Here is an 18,099-nt window from a genome sequence, read left to right as displayed (position 1 = left end):
TTGATGCATATACACATGCACTATGTCCTATGTAATGCCTACATAATAAAATCTGGTATAGTCAGCAAAATTGGTTTAAATAAATGAGCACTCAAAATATTTAGTAATTAAATCAAATTTTCAGTTCACATGACAAGAAAAGTTTTATAAAATTAGAAATGTCTTCAAAGTTGTCAACATACTTTCTTTTTTTAGCAAAAATTATTTTTTATTATAATAGTGAAATTATTTTACTGTATTTCACCACTACATAGTAATGGAAAATTGGAAACATTTTAAATGTTCAACAATTGAGAAGATTATTGTAGTTGTATAAACTAGAATATTACACATCAGTTAAAATAACCAACTTGAGCTATATAGATCAACATGGATAAATCCCAAAACCATAGAATAGCAAGTTTCAGAAGAGCATACATGTTACCATTGATATAAAAACAAACAAACCAAAAATACACATTTACAGATACAAACATACGAAGTAACAATGTAAATAAGTAGAGAATATCAGCAAACACAGATGAGAGTGGCTGTCCACAGTGGGAGAACTGTTGTCTAGGGGATGATTTTACATAGATACATGAGGACATTGAGTTTTGTAATCTTTTACTTGTTAACAGGGGAGTAGGTGGTCATGTTATTCTCTGTTCTTTTCTGTTCATGTGAAATCCTGTAAAAAATTACCAAGCTTCCTATACTCTAAGAGGGTTGGCTGTATCTCATGTCCCCTGCATGTCCCCTGCCCCCACAGTGGCATCACCCCTTCAACATACTTTCTTGCCTGGGTTTACCGGCTTACTGGTGAAGGTTTTTGCATCCATGTAACTTTCTGTACTGCTTTCAAAGTCTTTTGATTATCACTTTGGTTAAATCAATGGCTACTATTTTACAGTGTTCTCTGATTTTGATTTGGTCAAATGTTTTGAGCCCTTTAACATCTTTGACAAACCTCCCCTAAATTGAATTCTAACTTAAGCATCTTTAACCTTGAATTAATTATGAAAATTTCCAGTTGGGTCCCTGGAAAGATTCAAAATATATATCTCCCATCTTAATAGGATATTAAATGATTAGAAAAGATGCCTGCTATTATAATTTCTTCTCAAGATTATACTGACGATCCTGGCAGGATCTGTGAAGTAAGATAAATATTTGAAAGAATAAAAAATATTGTCATTATTCACAGATGTTATGATTGCTTATGTTAAATATCTAAAGGAGATTTTAGTTAAGTATTAGAAACAATAAAATTAATAAAGTGGCTGGATACATATCAAAATGTAAAATTAATTGAACATTCATAAACAAGTAGGGATCAATTGTATGAAATAATTTTTAATAGGTACTATTTAGAAAATACTTCATGAAAATATGAAGTATTTAGGGATTAATATAATAAAGGATGTATAAATCCTTTATGAAAAAATTATAAAATATATTGAAAAACATTTTTAAACAAATATGCAGAGATATAAAATATTCTTAAATGAAACATTCAGTAGAGCACATATTCTTTAATGAAACATTCAGTAGAGCAAAGATACAAATTCTTACCAAAGTGATCATATATTTAATGTAATTGCAGGCAAAATCTCAATGGGGTTTTTCTGGCACAGAACTTGAGAAGATGATCCTAAAAATATATAAAAGAATAAAAAATAAAAATAGTCAAAACACTCCTGAAGATAGACGAAGGTACAGGGATTTTCCCTACTGAGATGGGTGTATACATACATAATGAGTGCGATGCGCACTGTCTGGGGGATGGACACGCTTGAAGCTCTGACTTGGGGGAGGGAGGCAAAGGGCAATATACATAACCTAAACTTTTGTATCCCCATAATATGCTGAAATAAAAAAACACTTTATACTCACTGAGATAACATACTGTTCATTGTGCGATAGATAAATGGTCCTGTGGAACATAACACAGAGCTCAAAACCAACTTTTACCTGCCTGGAAATTTGATTCATAAATGAGCAGTTAAGTCAAGGTCAGACTAGCATATACAGTAGTAACAGATTCTCCTTCACATTTCTCACAACACAAATCCAGTGTGAGTTGGCTGGGGTGGGTGGGGGTGGGATGCGTAATCTGCTCCCCAGAATCACTCAGGGATCCAGGCAAAAAGCAGCTTAATGATCTTGTAGCTGTACGTTTGGGAGCCTTGTGGTCGTTTTGGTCATTATGGCCAGAGTAGCAAGAACGAGAGGATCATGTGCCAGCTCATAAGTCCTTTGACTTAAAAGTGACCGCTCAGAGACCTTGTCCCATAAATTAAAAGCATGGTTCCACCTATCCAAAAAGGAACTAGGAAATGTGGATAACTGTGTGGAGATTCCATGAGTAACAAATATTACTGTTAGTGAGGATTGAAGATCATGGGGAAATCGATAGACTCTTTAATAGATTTAAAAAATAACAGTCTTATGGAGAAATGGTCAGGTGACATAAAGCTTTTCACAGAAGAGAAAATACACTGTCTCAAAGTATATGACATGATGCTAAAATTCATTTGTAGTAATAGAAATTAAAATTGAAACCAAAATAAGGCACCCTTGTACACCATCTTTTTGATAAGGTTTAAAATGTGTGAAAATGATCAGGATGTGGAGGAACTTGAACATTCATCTAATGTTGGTTGGGGTGTAATAGTAAAGTAACTTTGGAAATCAGGTTACCATCGAGTAAGGTATTGAACCTATGCATTTCTGTAACACTAGAATTTATTTCAACAGACCATGAGTACAGTACTCATTCAACAGAATATGTGTATAAGAATGTTCATACAACATGACTCATAATAGCCCCAAACTGAAAACAACCTAATTTTGGTAAAAGAAGACTGAATCAATAAATGGTAATATAGTCATACAATAAAATAAAGTTCAGCAGTGAAAATGAATAAATGCCAGCTAAATGTCTCAACATAGATGAAGCTCAAGAACATCAAGTTTTTGTTTTTTTGAGACAGAGTTTCACTCTGTTGCCTGGGCTACAGTGCCCTGGCATCTGCCTAGCTCACAGCAACCTCAAACTCCAGGGCTCAAGCAATCCTTCTGCCTCAGCCTCCCAAGTAGCTGGGACTACAAGCATGTGCCACCATTCCCAGCTAATTTTTTTCTATATATTTTTAGTTTTCCAGCAAATTTCTTTCTATTTTTTTTTTTTTTTATTTAAGTAGAGATGCGGTCTCGCTCTTGCTCAGGCTGGTCTCGAACTCCTGAGCTCAAACGATCCTCCTGCCTTGGCCTTACAGAGTGCTAGGATTACAAGTGTAAGCCACTGCGCCTGGCCCAGTGAATGTCATTTTAAAAATTCAAATATTAGCTTGATTTAACTATTTAAAAAGTACTATCCAATTGCCCATCAACAGGCAAACTTTGCAGTAGTTGAGATAAAAATGCTGTAGGTAACATAGGAATTAGAGATGTACTTTTATGTAAGAAAATGACAATTAGTAAGACTTTAATAGGTTGTGAAATATATGTTTTACAATGTTGATAATGAAAAATAACACCCTATTAACACCCACTTTATCAGTGCCTCCAATGCATTATTTTTTAGAATAATCAAATGAAGTTGTCAAATAGAATGAGTATACTCTTTTTTTTGCACGTGTGACATTGATCAATTTTTCTCCCCAGGTGGCATGTTAATTCCATCCAGGCTGCTCCCCAACAGATTAAAGTATTAAAAAAAATACTTGATTCCTGTGGGGGAAGAACTGTTGAATTGATCCTCAAATTTGGAGCCCAACCCTCAGAGACTCTCTTCCCCACACCGAAGCCCTCAGGCTGTGCCTCCCCAAAGCTGAGCGCACACCTGGGGGCTCAGTTTCTCCTGGTTCCTATTCCTCACAGCTATGGTCGAGCTGATTTACTGTCACCCTCCGAACTCATGGACGTGGCCGGGAAAGTGCCTCAAAGGGAGGGGGGGGCAAATGCTGGTGGCAGAATCAGGACAGTAGACAGCTGCAAGTCTCCGACCCCTCCCTACCCTGTGTTTTTGTGAAGCCTGTCCGCTTGGCTCCTGGGGCCCAGTCATCCCAGCATCCTGGGAATGAGCCTCAATTATGAGCCACCTGAAAACTTGGGACATCTTGCTCCGCTGGACCAGTGGAGGCGGCTAGGTGAGAGGGAACGGCTCGAAGGACATAAGGGGTGAAGCTAGTGGGTGCCCCTGGCACAGGGACAGAGAGAGGAGGACTTGCCTCCATGAAATAACAGGTGGGTGGGGTCAGGAGTGGGGGAGTGTGAGGTCACAGGGGTGACATTGTGACGCACCTGGAGCGGAGTTGGGGATTGGCCGGGCAGGCAAAGGGTAGTGATGAAAAGCTGGTTGCCGAGCTTGAGTGCAGCAGAGCCCGCATGGACTTGAAGGGCTGAACTTGGGCTCCAGCACCCGCCCTTTGGCTGTGACCACCTTCCTGTGGTCATGTCTCAAGGTCACCCTCTTGCCTGCCACTTCCAGTGAGTCTCATCTATTCTACAGCTTTCTCCCCTCTGCTTCCTAATCCTCCATGACTTCTCAGTTTCTGGCTGCCACAGTCCTCCACTTTGCCACTTTGGTTTCCAGAAATTTCGTCCGGAGCCAGCCCTGCTTTCCAGAGTCTTCAGCTTACCTGCTCATTGTCCCCTGTGTGTCCTGTTTGCCTGGAAGTCCAGATGACCGCAATGGAGACGGCCACTTGAGTTTTCTGGATCGCAGTGCCTGTGAGAGATGCGTCGTACATGCGCGGACAGAGAGAGCTTCATAGCAAGGTCGGTTTTCTTAGTGAGAAGGCCCACGCAGTTCCCACTGTAGCCTGGGCTGCAGAAAGAGAATTCAGGTGGTGGGAATGAAAGTGGCCACCTGAGAGAGGTCCTTAGAAAATAAACCATCAGAGAGCTCAGCTTTGTTCCTCACAATGAAATTGGAAAGTTTTCTGCTATCTCTCAATGATGTCCCGACTTGTGAGGTCTTCCTCTTCTGGAAATGGAGGGGTTGGGCTTATATCTGAGGTAAGGCCTACATCTAGTCCTAGTGAGTCATCAAAAGGGCTCAGTAACTTAATGACCTCAGAGCTGGGCCCTCTTTTGGCCACATCTATAAGTCCAAGCAGCCTGAATTCTTCTGGATGGAGGAGTGATGTTTTTCACATTGATGCTTCTGACATCAAGTTTTTCCTGAAAATGCCAAGAATGATCTCACTCGCTAGGAGATTCCCACCCCTCATGTAGCCCATTTATTTATTTATATGTTTATTTAATGGTAAAATTTTGTTCATTTTTGTTTTATTTTGATAGAATAGGGTACAAGTTGAATTCTGTTACATGTATATGTGATATAGTGAAGTCTGGGCTTTTGTACCCATCACGTGAATAGTGTGTATTGTACCCCATAAATAATTTTCATCCCTCACCCCCTCCCGCCTCCCTCCTTTTAAGTCTCCATTATACCATTCTGTGTGCCCTGGTGTAGCCATAGTTTACACTTATAAGAACATACGGCATTTATTTTTCTGTTTCTGCTTAAATTTATGGTCAGATGATTTTTAAGGTTATAAATGAGCTTAATAACTCTGTAGGATACAAGATCAAACTACAAAAATCAATTGTTTCTATATACTAGCAATAAACAAAATGAAATAAAAATTTCTTTCAAAATAGTATGAAGAAGAATAAAATAGGAATAAATTTAGCAAAAAATTTGTAAACCTGTACACTGAAAATTATAAAACATCACGGAGAGAAATTTAGAAGATAGGAATAAGTGGAAAGACATTTTGTATTCATTGATTAGAGATTCAGTATTGTCAAGATCACAATTCTACCCAAATTAAACTCTAAATTCAAAGCAAGTCCTATAAATATCCCAGTAGACATTTTTATTGGAATAGACAAGTTGATTTGAAAATTTATATGGAAATGAAAAGGACTTAAAATAATGAAGACACATTTTTTACATAAAAGAATGAAGTTGAAGGACTTATGTACCTGTTTTCAAAACTTACTATAAATCTCCAGTAATCAAGACATCATGGTGTTGACACAAGATCAGGTATATAGATCAATGAAAATTATTTGAGAGTCCTTAAAAAATGTTTAAATTTATGGTCAGATGATTTTTGACAAAGTTATACAGTCTTTTAACAAATAGTGCTGAAACAATTGAATACCCATAAGCCAAAAAAAGCATTATTACTTCACACAGCACATAAAAACTAACTAAAAGTGGATCATAAATCCAAATGTAAGAGCCAGCACTTTAAAATTGCAATAAGAAATAGGGAAAAAATGCATTACCTTGTGTTGTGGAAAATGTTCATACAGACAACATTAAAAGCATAGTCCATAAAAGAAAACATTAAAATGGATTTTTATAGAAATTACAAAGTTTTTCACTTCTAAAGACACCATTAAGAAAACTAAAACACAAGCCACACACTGGACGATGAAATCACAAATAATATATCTGATGATAGACTTGAATCCAGAATATATAAAGAACATGTAAACCTCAACAATAAGAATAAAACTAAAAAATGTTCAAAAGACTTGCACAGACATTTCACCAAAGAAGATATAAGAATGGCTAATGGGCCTATGAATGATGAGCACATTGTGATAATACTCAACATTATTGACCATTAGAGAAGTTCAGATTAAAACCATAATGATATACTATTACATACCCACTAAAATGACTGCAGTAACCCAGAAAATAACAAGTGTTGATGAGAATGCAGAGAAACTGGAATCCCCACATGTTGTAGGTGGGAGTGTAAAAAGGTACAGCTACCTTGGAAATCAGTTTGGCAATTTCTTAGACTTACCACACAACCTGGTAAGTCTACTTCTGGGAATCTCTTTAAAAGAAATGAAAACACGTTCATACAGAGACACATACGTGGATGTTTCTAGCAGTGTTGTTCATAATGGCTCAAACTGGAAGCAATCCAAATATGCATCAATTGGCAGATGATTAAAGAAATGTGGTATATACATACTATGGAATACTATTCAGTAATTAAAAGCACACTACTAAGTACTAAAATCTGGATGAAACTTAAACATGCTGAGTGAAAGGAGCCAGACCAAAAACGTCTGCATATTGTGTGATTCCATTTACATACAATGTCTAGGAAGGTAAGTTTATAGAGACAAAGTAGGTCAGCATTTTTCTAAGGTGGGGAGTGGGAGACGGGATTAACTGCAAATGATTGTGAAGGAACTTTTTGCAGGTGATGGAAATGTTCTAAAACTGGATTGTGGTGATGTTTGCATAAGTACAAATTTATCAAAACAATTTGAGTTTACATTTCCAGTGGGCAAATTTTAGGGTATGCTAATCATACATCAATTAAGCTATAAACGTAAAAAGGAAGAAGAAAAAAGTTATTAAGTGGTGTTTATTTTGGTAGACGCTTAAAAGCTTATTTACGTAGTAAGCTTCTGTTACGATAGTTAGGAGCTAAGAAGTAATGGCTTTGGTTTCAACATCAAAAAAGTTTAGTGTATGGTATGATTTCATGTTAAAAAATCAGCTTACAATGGAAACATATGTTAGGAACAATATTTTTGTTTGTTTAATAAGAGGGTAAAATTTCTTGTGACTTAAATTTTATAAATTTCCTATATTGGATTTATAAGTAAATTACCACTGATCTCATCACTGCTTAAAACACAAAATTATATGTACCAACTTATATTGAACTAAATGAAATGATAATGGATGCCATTCTAAACGTTTTAATTTCATAATATTTTTACAAGCTACAAATCATAAGGATTTAATGTATTAGATAAATTACAATTTCCCTATCCTTATCTACCTTTAAGATCTTAGATAAATCATTCAGTTAATTAATAAGTTTTGAAAGCCTGGAAAGTTTCTTAGTAAAAAACAGACACAAAACACTTATAAATAATGATAATATCTATTCTTGTTATTTTTGAATGGCAATGGCTTAAGGACAAAATATATATCCTCCAGTTGCCCTCAGAGTATGAGTATGTTCAAAATTATACAACACAAATAAATATGTATGTGTGTGTATATGTATGTGAATATGTGTATATTCATCTATTTCAATTGTTAATCAATTGTTAATATGTGTTGATGGAGAAAAAACAGTAAAACAATTCATGTTTTTTTTATTCTCTAGTTCTTTTTTTCTGTCTGGAAAAGGTTATTTTAATTAAAGATGATATTTAATATAAATATTATATAATTTCATTTATAATATATAAATTATATTTTATGATATATAACATTTATATTTAATATGAAGACACTTAATTTAAATAATTATATAAGATACGATAATTAGAGACATGAAAATATGTATACAAGAAACTAGATATGATTTCCTTCTTATTTAAGAAATTAATAGTTTATCCACAGGACAAATTTAATATGATATATATGTATTATTTAATATACTGATTAGTTAATTATTTGTTAAAACCATAGGGAATTTTTATTATTACCAATTTTTATATTTATATATCTGTGTATGTCTAAACCTATAAGTCCTTTCCTTTAAATTATTATATAAATACTTATAAAGCAGAAACAAAATGAGTGACATTTTTATTTAAAATGACTGGGCTATTTTATGCTTATGTGGAAGTTTCTTCTTGTAATTCTGTTAAATTTTGGTTATTGTTTTTTACACTCCTAAATCAGTTTTTAAAAAGAAGTCTTGTTTGCTTTTCATAATTTATTTTCAATTACAATTGTTACAGTGTTTTTAAAATGTATGAAATTATTTCTGACATTAGTTATGATTTATATCATGTCTTCTGTAACTACTATTTTTTGTTTTAGCTTTCCAAAATTCAAAACAGTAATTTTGTTCTACAAAACAAAGGAAAATAGGAATAATTAGGTTTGTTAAAACTCTTTAGGTTTTAAATAATTCAAAACTGTTATGAGAGCCATTGTCCTTCAACCTTGGTATTTAAAAACAACAAAAAAGTAAGTTTTACTTCCCTCTGTGCAAAAATTAAAGTGCTCCAAACCTGGCAAATCCAAAAGAGAGTTGATATTAGGTTAATTATATATTAGTAAAACATATTAATAGAAGTATGTTTTAATAACTGTGTACTTTTCAAGTTAAAAGAAGCATGCTGCTATTTAAACATAAATACTGAAATATAAACTATCAGATTTTTCTCTAGGATTCTAGGCTCACAAATCCTTTTTCATGTTTTGTTCATGAAAACTCTGACCAAGTGCTGACTCAAGTATGTGGGAATCATTAGAGACCTACTGCTTATTTCAGTATTTTGTTAGATCTAGTGGCCAAGCCATATCCACCTTGTTTGGGATCTATAACAGCAATAGAAAAATGTATGAAAACTTCCATTGATTTAGTTCCAGAGTTTCTACTACACTTACTGGTTCCTATCCTCCACAGACTCTTTTACTGGCAGTCACCTGGCATCCTGTGAAATATTACTGCTTTCGTCTTCAAAGGTCTCTATTCATTGCTGCTTCACTTTGAATCCAGCCACCCTTCATTCATCACCTAAAGAAAGAACCCAACAATTACTTGCCAGCATTTTGGGAACTATTCACAATAATTTAAACCTTATAGACAAAACAACCTTGGTTTTAATGTGGTTTTATGTGGTTAATAATTTTAAAAAACTAAAAATTATGAAGCTGAGTATGCTATAAGAAACTTAAATCAGGCCTTGAAATATAAGCTTCTCACAGAAATAAAATAATTCCAGATGGTTGCATTAATTGCCATCATTCAGATATATCAATTGCCAAAAGATAAAGAAAGAAATATTTATTGTTGTGGTAGGTATGATTTTAGGTTAGTTCACGACTATGAAATGCTTTAGAAACAAAAAGATGTCCTATTATAAGATGGTGAATTAAAAGCCCTAGTATTTCTATAGGCCATGCTCCCTAGACAAGCAGCTGATTAGCAAATCACAGAAATGGTAGAGGTCATTGATTTACATCCAGAAACCTGACTTTAGCTTGGTCAAAAGGAGACACTAAGAAGAGAGAAGCAACCTCTAATATTTGGAAACTCACCTAGCACTGTTAAGGTTTGGTGTTGCTAGGAGTAGACCAGGTATTCATAGCAAGGTGATAATATTTTTCTGCTTAATGTAAATAATTCCGCAGAGCACTAGCTTCAGAAGAGGCCGCACAGTGATTGTGGTGGATCAAGAGAAAAAGAACAACTCTCTACAGTCAGGTTTGTATGAACTAAAATAAAATCTTAATCCCCCCAGCTGTGATGGAATGGACTTCCTCTTGGCAAAGGGCACTGCAGAAATAACCTAAGGCTCAGATACTGGCTATGAAACGGTAGGTGCACCTTTATCCTTTTGGAGACATCATACTTTATGACAGTGAGACACCAAATCATGAACAGACCTAAGGCTATAGAAGGAAAATAGCCTAAAACAAACCTATACGCCTTCAATTTACATAAGAGACCTCTTGAGTTTCAGTAAACATCCAATGGCTTATCTCTCATTAACAGATTTCTTTTTATTTTTATTTTTTTATATTTTTTATACTTTAAGACAGAGTCCCACTCTGTTGCCCAGGCTAGAGTGCCATGGCGTCAGCCTAGCTCACAGCAACCTCAAACTCCTGGGTTCAAGCAATCCTCCTGCCTTAGCTTCCCGAGTAGCTGGGACTACAGGCATGCGCCACCATGCCCGGCTAATTTTTCTATATATATTTTTAGCTGTCCAGATAATTTCTTTCTATTTTTAGTAGAGATGGGGTCTCGCTCTTGCTCAGGCTGGTCTTGAACTCCTGAGCTCAAACAATCCACCCACCTTTGGCCTCCCAGAGTGCTAGGATTACAGGCGTGAGCCACCGCATCTGGGCAACAGATTTCTTAAGTTAAGAAATTCCAAGACTTAAGACAAAGCTTCATACTTTAACCAGTTACAAGTCAAAGAAACTGTAAGTGCACATATAACATATAAGAACACACTTTAAGATGTCCTGCCATTTCAGGGAAAACAATACACGCCCTCCACATACTGACTTAGGGAGTTATTTGTAGTTCCTACCTGCATGAACCTATACAACCAAACTGCACCTCAGCAGTGTGGGCACATATTCTCAGGACCTCCTGAGGCCATGTGCTCCAGGTGAGCCAGTCATGCATGTTCAGATCAGAATAAACCTCTTTAATTATTTTAAAGAGTTTGGGTTCTTTTCTTTTCACAAGATGGTGCTCACACCTGAGGTTCAAAGAAGACTCAGGATTCCTTGAAGGAGGAGCCCAAAATCAGCAACAGGTAGCAGCACAGCATCCAAAGCCACCCACCTCCAAGCTTTCCCTTGGGCTGAACTGGTAAGTCCTCCTGTGTCCCCAGACCTCACAATCTTGGTTGATGGTCCTGGTATATTCTGAGCCGTGGATACTTTTTCTAGGAAGCTGTTTTGATGGATCCTAATTTTGACTTGGAGGTGCACTCTAAAGGGTCTTCTCCATTCATTGCCTCTTCCTCACCAAATTTCTCTGAATTGGCCTTTCTGGGCCTTTGTGAAATGAAAGAGGAAACTGAACTGTCCCATTTGTAGACAAATAAGAGTCTCAGTTGCTCAGCTCCGAAGAGAAAGGGCATTTTCCTCCTCCCAGCCAAAGGGAAACCTGGGTGACTGCAGATGCAAGTGGGAGTGCTTGGGGTGACTGCCCCCGGTCGGACATGTCCCTGCAGGGAATCCCCAACAAAATTAATTAAAAGAAGGATCAGCCAGGAAATGCACATAAGAGCTGATCACTTGGCATTTTGAGCCTTCTCAGAGGTGTTAGAGCCCTGGAGAGAGAACCTGAGACACGGGTGAGAGGCAGCAACCAACTCAGTGGTGAAACCCTGTGCGGTCCTGCCCACAATCAGCACATTCTGATCCACTACACTGACCCCTAGACCGCTGTTCGGTTGCTTCCTGTAAAGAAAAATGGGAAGCCAATCCTCTACAAGTGAGAAAAGGCAAGGAGAATGATCCTATCTGGGCACCCCGGTCGCATTCCGGCAACTCTACTCACAAGTGTGTGTGTAAATGGCAAGATTCAAAGGCGTGCCAGGTACGCTAGGACTGCAGCTGGTTAGGGCCAATTCTTGTGCACATGTTTTAACTGAAGGGCAAATTGCATCCATGAAAATTCAGAGCTCAAGTGCTCGACCTGCCTCTATGAATTTAAAATGTCCAGTCTTTCAAGCTCTCTGTCTCTGTTGTCTGTTCTGTCAACTCTCAACCTGCTAAGTTTTCCTGTTGCTCTTGAGGTGGACTCAAAGTTTATGCTATTTGTCATTCAAAGCTACTTGGAGATCTTACAGCCAGTTCAAGCTAAAACACAAAGATTGAGCACTCTTTTTCCTCTAAGGAAAAGAAAGAAAAAAAGGATAAAAGGGTCTTTTTAAAATCAGACTGCCACTAAACTCTTTTATCCAACACTTTGGTCCATAGGCTTAATTAGCTTAACTCTCAGGGCCATGAAAATTCAAACATATGAAAGAGACCAGTTTTGTCAGAGGTAATTCTGGTCCAGTGATGTTTTGTAAACCGGGGAGTTTCTATCAGAACCTCATGGCTAGAATTGTGAGGTTAAAGGTAATGGAACATTGTGTGTGTGTGTACGTGTGTGTATGTTTATATGTGTGCATGTGTTTAGATTTATTTGTGGATATCCTTGTAGTATGTGTTGTGTTTACATGATGCCAGACTGTTTTATACATAAGGTAGCACTTCTAACTTACTTAAAAAGAAGCAAGATTACTCTGTATTTCCTATAAATTTAGTAAACTTTGGTAAATGAATTGGCTTATTTAAACAGGGTAAGTATGAATGGTGAAGTAAAAGTGAAAATTTTTTCAAATTGTGAGCATACATTTTTATGTATGCTCCTGGACAGTTTGATGTGTTTAAAGTGTCAGTTTTTAGCACAAAAATCTTACAACTCTAAACCCATCCTAAAGCAAAATGGTCTGTGTTTGTATCATTTCTGATAAGTTAGGGATATTTAATGTTAGTCTCACAATAACAGCAAAATCTCCTGCCTTATGAACAAAACTGCCCATGTGTTTAATGTTCTTAAGTATCTAAAAAGGGAGACAGGCTGAACTAAAATAAATGGTCAGAAAATTAACATAATGGAAACATGAAGCACATAGGAGCACAGAAAGACATACTTATGGTCAAAAGCTTATGAAGTTATTATGGTTTTGGCCATTGAATCCTAGATACGATGTATTTTCTTCCCCTGATTTCAATGTCTGTGCAAAGGTACACATAAAATGTGTTTCTAACTCCCTCTTTCTATCATTTGATATGAACGTTACCATTAGGGATTTGAACCTGTGGTTACAAGGGCTTAAACTGGCAGCTTCAGTTTTCCCTTTGGTCTTATCCACTGTTCATTTGTCCAACTCTTACTAGCTAGGACGTTATGTGTCCACTGCACAGACACAGCACAGTTTCTGCTTAGGAGAACAAATCCCTAAGCTGTTAAATTTTATATAATACTTTATTTTAGGGTAAACACAATGGTTATTACAATACAAAGAGAATCTCCAAACAGTATCCTTAAACCCACCGGTAACCTGTAATACCCCCCTTTGACATGTCATGCCTTTTGGGGCAAAACCAATGTATACCTTCTGTGTACTGAATTATGGGCAAACCCTGCCCTTCTGAAAGGTATAAAGCCAAGATGTAACCCAATCAGAGTGAGAGCACTCGCTGAAAACCTCTTGCCTGTGATTTTCTGGTCCATGGTCACACATACTCAGCTCAGGATAAACCTCTTTCATTTACTTTTCAGAGTTTGGGTTCCTGTCTGTTCACAAGATGATGTCAACCTGTGTGGCACCCAGAAGACTCACCAACCCCTGAGAGAGTAGCCAACCATGAGTGCCAGGTAAAGGCATGGCCCCCTCGGGTGCTCACACTGCTTCAAGATTTCACTTGGTCTGAACAGGTTAGTTCTCTTGAGACTGCACAGCCCTCACGATCTTGGTTGATGGTCATGGATTTTTCTGATCTGTCAATACTTTTACTGGGAAGTAGTTTTGAGGGGTCCTAATTTTGACATGGTGATGAACTCAAAAAGGTCTTCTCCATTCATGGCCTCTTCCTCCCAAAATTTCTCTGAATTGGCTTTTCTGGGCCGTTATAAAAGGAAAGAGGAACCTGAACTGTCCCGTTTGTAGACAAATGAGAGACTGAGTTGCTGAGCTCCAAAGAGAAAGGGCATTTTCCTCCTCCCGGCCAAAGGCACGCCTGGGTGACTGTGGGTACAAGTGGGAGTGCTTGGGGGGACTGCCCCTGGCGTGACGTGTCCCTGCAGGGAATCCCCAACAAAATTATTTAAAAGAAGGCTCATCCAGGAAACGCACATGAGAGCTGATCACTCGGCATTTTGAGCCCTCTCGGTGGTGTTAGACCCCTGGAGACAGAACCTCAGACACAGGTGAGAGGCGGGAGCCGACTCAGTGGTGAAACCCTGTGTGGACCACCCACAATATCCATCTGTGTCATAAAGAAACTCCCAGTAAATTGTTAGGGTACAATCCATGTTAGTCATGTGTTCAAGAATTCACAGATATTTCTGTATTGCATTCCTTTCTTTCTTATTCTTGTCTGGTTTTTATGGAGAAATAGTGTTTTAATTGCTAATGGAGACCTATGAGTCACAGCCAAGATGCAGCCAAATATGGGATCCTTAAATTAACTACTTTACTTCACCTACCTATGCATGTATACATACTAGGTGCGTGTCTAAGCAAACAGTTATAGAAATTGCAAAAATTTCCTAACAGCGAAGTGTTACCTAGCTAGCAATTGCTTAAAACAACAAAATATGCAAAGATTTGTAGTTAGATTAAAATATAATTTTAAGATCCATGGAAAAAAATTGTTTGTAAGACTGATTATATCTTCTTCCATCTGTATAGCTATATTTCCTTGTGTCTATATATGTTATGTATATAATATTTTGCTACCAATATATACAAAGGTACTTTAATTGATTATCTTAGAAATAATTGCTACATCAAATATTTTTCTAGAAAATAGAAACTAATTGAAATGCTTTTTTAGAGTATGTGACTTTAATAGTACAATAATTGACCTCTGCTCAACTTTTTTTTTTAATTCCATTTCACTCTACTTCACAATTTCTGTTACATTCACCTACACAGTGAGACTATTAACATGGACCTGAGTACTCAGAGAAACTGTGAATGTCCTTCAGTATTCTCTCAAATTGTCACAGCTGATTCATACTTTGACGTTTAGCCGGGGATCCATTCTTTTTCCTTACTTGTTCAGCATATGGACAATGTTTTACTCCAAAAACCGGGTGTCCTCTTAGACATCCTCATTCTTTGAAAGTCTCTGACTGAGTGACGCCATAAAGCCTCTAGGTCCAAACTCCAGAGGGTACATGCAACTGTTACTTAGTTTTAACATAAAATATTTCTGGGCACTCAAAAGCTCACCCAAAAATTCCTTGAGTCAATTTTGTTATAGCCCTCATTAGAGATTATATATTGGTAAAAGGAAATGTTGCCACTATTTACACAGACTCCAAAGATGCCTCTGGAGGCAGGTGATCTTCTGTTGCCAGGGTGTCTGGACACTGTTGGGATTTAAGTGAACAATTTGATACCGGGACTAGCTATATGCAGACACTGACTAATATGCTTGAAACATATCATCAGCAGGTGAAAGGACCATGGCTTCCACCAACTGATATGCTCTGCCATCCTTTTTGACCAAGAGAGTCTGTATACATCAAAATTTTTAGAGAAACACATGTACTATCATCTCTCTGGGCAGGCCCCTTTGAAGTACTGTTGACTACCTACATGGCCATCAAAATAAAAGAAAAATTTTCCCGGATTCATGCGAGCTACACCAAAGTGCACTGAGACAGTAGGAAGATCACCCCTACAGTGACCCGAAAGCAAGGATTTCCAGGGCTAGTTCCCAGGCCCCTGAAGCAGACATCACCAAAAAGTAGACAGGTTTTTCCCAAGATCTTAGATCAAGAAACCACATCTTCTATCTAACAACTCCTTTTTTGTGTGTTTTTTTTTCTCTCTTTTTATCCCCTCCCCTCAAGAAGGGTTCTTCATAAACCCTTTTTCTTTTGAGCCTCCCTGTTCGAGGATTGCACATGGGAAGCTGAGTGGGGATTGCCTCAACCTATCCCAATTTCCCTTTTAATCTTCCACTATGACTTTTCTTTCAAACTATGACTCACTCTTACTAACTCTTACTGTTTTTCCAGCAGGTCAGACACAGACCCAGCATCCCTTTGCACCAGTTTTTCAAACCCTGGCCACACTAACTAATCAATCCAATTGCTAGTTGTGCCACCATGTAAATCATACAAAGGAACTTGAACTCATTTTTGTTTCTGCCAAAGTGAGTGCCTGGTGGGACTGGTCTGGAAGATGGAGATATGACAAGCAGTGGCATCCACAGCCAAAGAAAACATGTTATGGTACTGCTGCTGTTGGTGAGTAACTGAACACAGAAAAAGTGTCTTTTTCTCAGGTAAAGTCACTAGAAAGAAAATTTTTATCTCTTCTGGTGACATTCTAGGGCAATATTGTGATCAATGGTTTGATTCCACAGGAGGCATTCTTGCACCTCTTAGATGATGCTGACACTACCCCTCATGATGTCAATGCTTGCTAAATGATAAGATGTTCTGGATGGCTCACAAGCCAGGCCTCTGCAGCTTGCTCCCTTTGCTAAGTTGACGGACACTAATGATTACATATGGACAGACCAAAAGTCTGGACTGACTTGGTTTTGTGACAAAACCAAGCCCTGTATCTGCCAGAACTGGACCAAAGGCCTTTTGTATCAAATATTTCACAACCTGTTTTGTTCTCACAGACTGGCAGGGACACATGGAGATGAAACTGTCCATATTAAAGTACTGTGAAGCCACAAAGTATAAATAGTAATCCAGGTCTCATTTTCATAGAAGTACAGATACAGACAGAAATCAAAGAGCCATTGTTCCCTAACTTCCTTGCTGCTGCAAAGGGTTACTACTTAATTGCACTACTTGTGCCTCCCTGACAGGCACCCGATATGTGACTCCCCCCACTATTTCTATAGATCAAATTGCTATTGTAAATCACAAGACTTTGACTCCATTGCTGTTTAAGTCTTAAGACTGGTCTTTGAGGTGTTTTTCAAACTCTGCATCCTGGAGACCTGCTGACACCAACCAGACCCGTGCACAGATGTGGGAATGGATCCAACAGCCTCGAAAGCCCCTACCCAGGAAACCTACCAACTGACAAGATAATTTCTGCATTCCAACCCTATGAGCTCATCCCTCACCCATCAGCAGACCCTATTCCCTAGCCCTTTGCTCACCAAAGTCCCTTTAAAAACCTTTTCTCCCAAATGATTGAGGAAGATGGATTTGAGAAATTACTCCCCTCTCCTCGCATGGTGCCTGTGATAATAAAACTGTTTCTCTGCTGTAACCCCTGCTGGCTCAGTGTGTTCATCTCCTGTTGAGCAGCGGGCAGTGAACCTGCTCGGGCTGTAACAGATACTGGAGATGTAGAAGTGCCAATGAGAAAGAGCAAGTACAGCAAACTCCACACTGGGAGTCACAGGTTCCAAACTGACCCTCTCGGAAAATAACACTGGTCTTTTTGTTCTTAGGAGAACTCTTATGTTTTCAGCCTTCTCACATGTTTCAGTCACATTTTCACAGTAAAGTGTTTTCTGTACAATCCAGTATATTGAAAACTGAGTCAAACTGCTTTACCCAAAATTTGGTTGACAGCCTTTATAAGACGGCCTACTTAGGAAAATCTTAACCTTATCCCATTTTGTTAGAAAAATGATTTAGGTCCAACTGGTTTTTATAAACTGGTGAGTTTATATGTTTTACTATCCCATGACTAAAATTCTAAAATGAAAACTGTAAGACCTTTTTTATGTGTATATGTATATATATATATACACACTATATATATATATATATATATATATATATTTAGACGTATTGGTGCATTATGTCATATGTAATATCTACATAATAAAATCTTGTGTAGTCAGCAAGAAATCTCTTCAAAAGT

General features: G+C 37.5%; 2 long non-coding RNA genes across 2 annotated transcripts; one reads left to right on the top strand and one right to left on the bottom strand.

The window, feature by feature from the left end:
* Positions 1 to 1,029: 1,029 nt before the first annotated feature.
* Positions 1,030 to 9,484, bottom strand: LOC123629280. Its single transcript, XR_006731988.1, has 4 exons — positions 9,389 to 9,484; positions 4,626 to 4,813; positions 1,555 to 1,633; positions 1,030 to 1,132 (listed from the first exon to the last, which is right to left on the bottom strand). It is a non-coding gene; the product is annotated as an uncharacterized LOC123629280 (long non-coding RNA).
* LOC123629281 lies at positions 9,289 to 17,101 on the top strand. Its single transcript, XR_006731989.1, has 6 exons — positions 9,289 to 9,466; positions 10,136 to 10,208; positions 11,205 to 11,330; positions 13,803 to 13,958; positions 16,413 to 16,505; positions 16,625 to 17,101. It is a non-coding gene; the product is annotated as an uncharacterized LOC123629281 (long non-coding RNA).
* The last annotated feature ends 998 nt before the right edge of the window (positions 17,102 to 18,099 follow it).

The sequence above is a fragment of the Lemur catta genome, unplaced genomic scaffold (assembly GCF_020740605.2).
Source record: "Lemur catta isolate mLemCat1 unplaced genomic scaffold, mLemCat1.pri scaffold_126_ctg1, whole genome shotgun sequence".
NCBI lineage: Eukaryota > Metazoa > Chordata > Mammalia > Primates > Lemuridae > Lemur > Lemur catta.
This window is presented reverse-complemented; position numbering and strand designations above follow the sequence as displayed.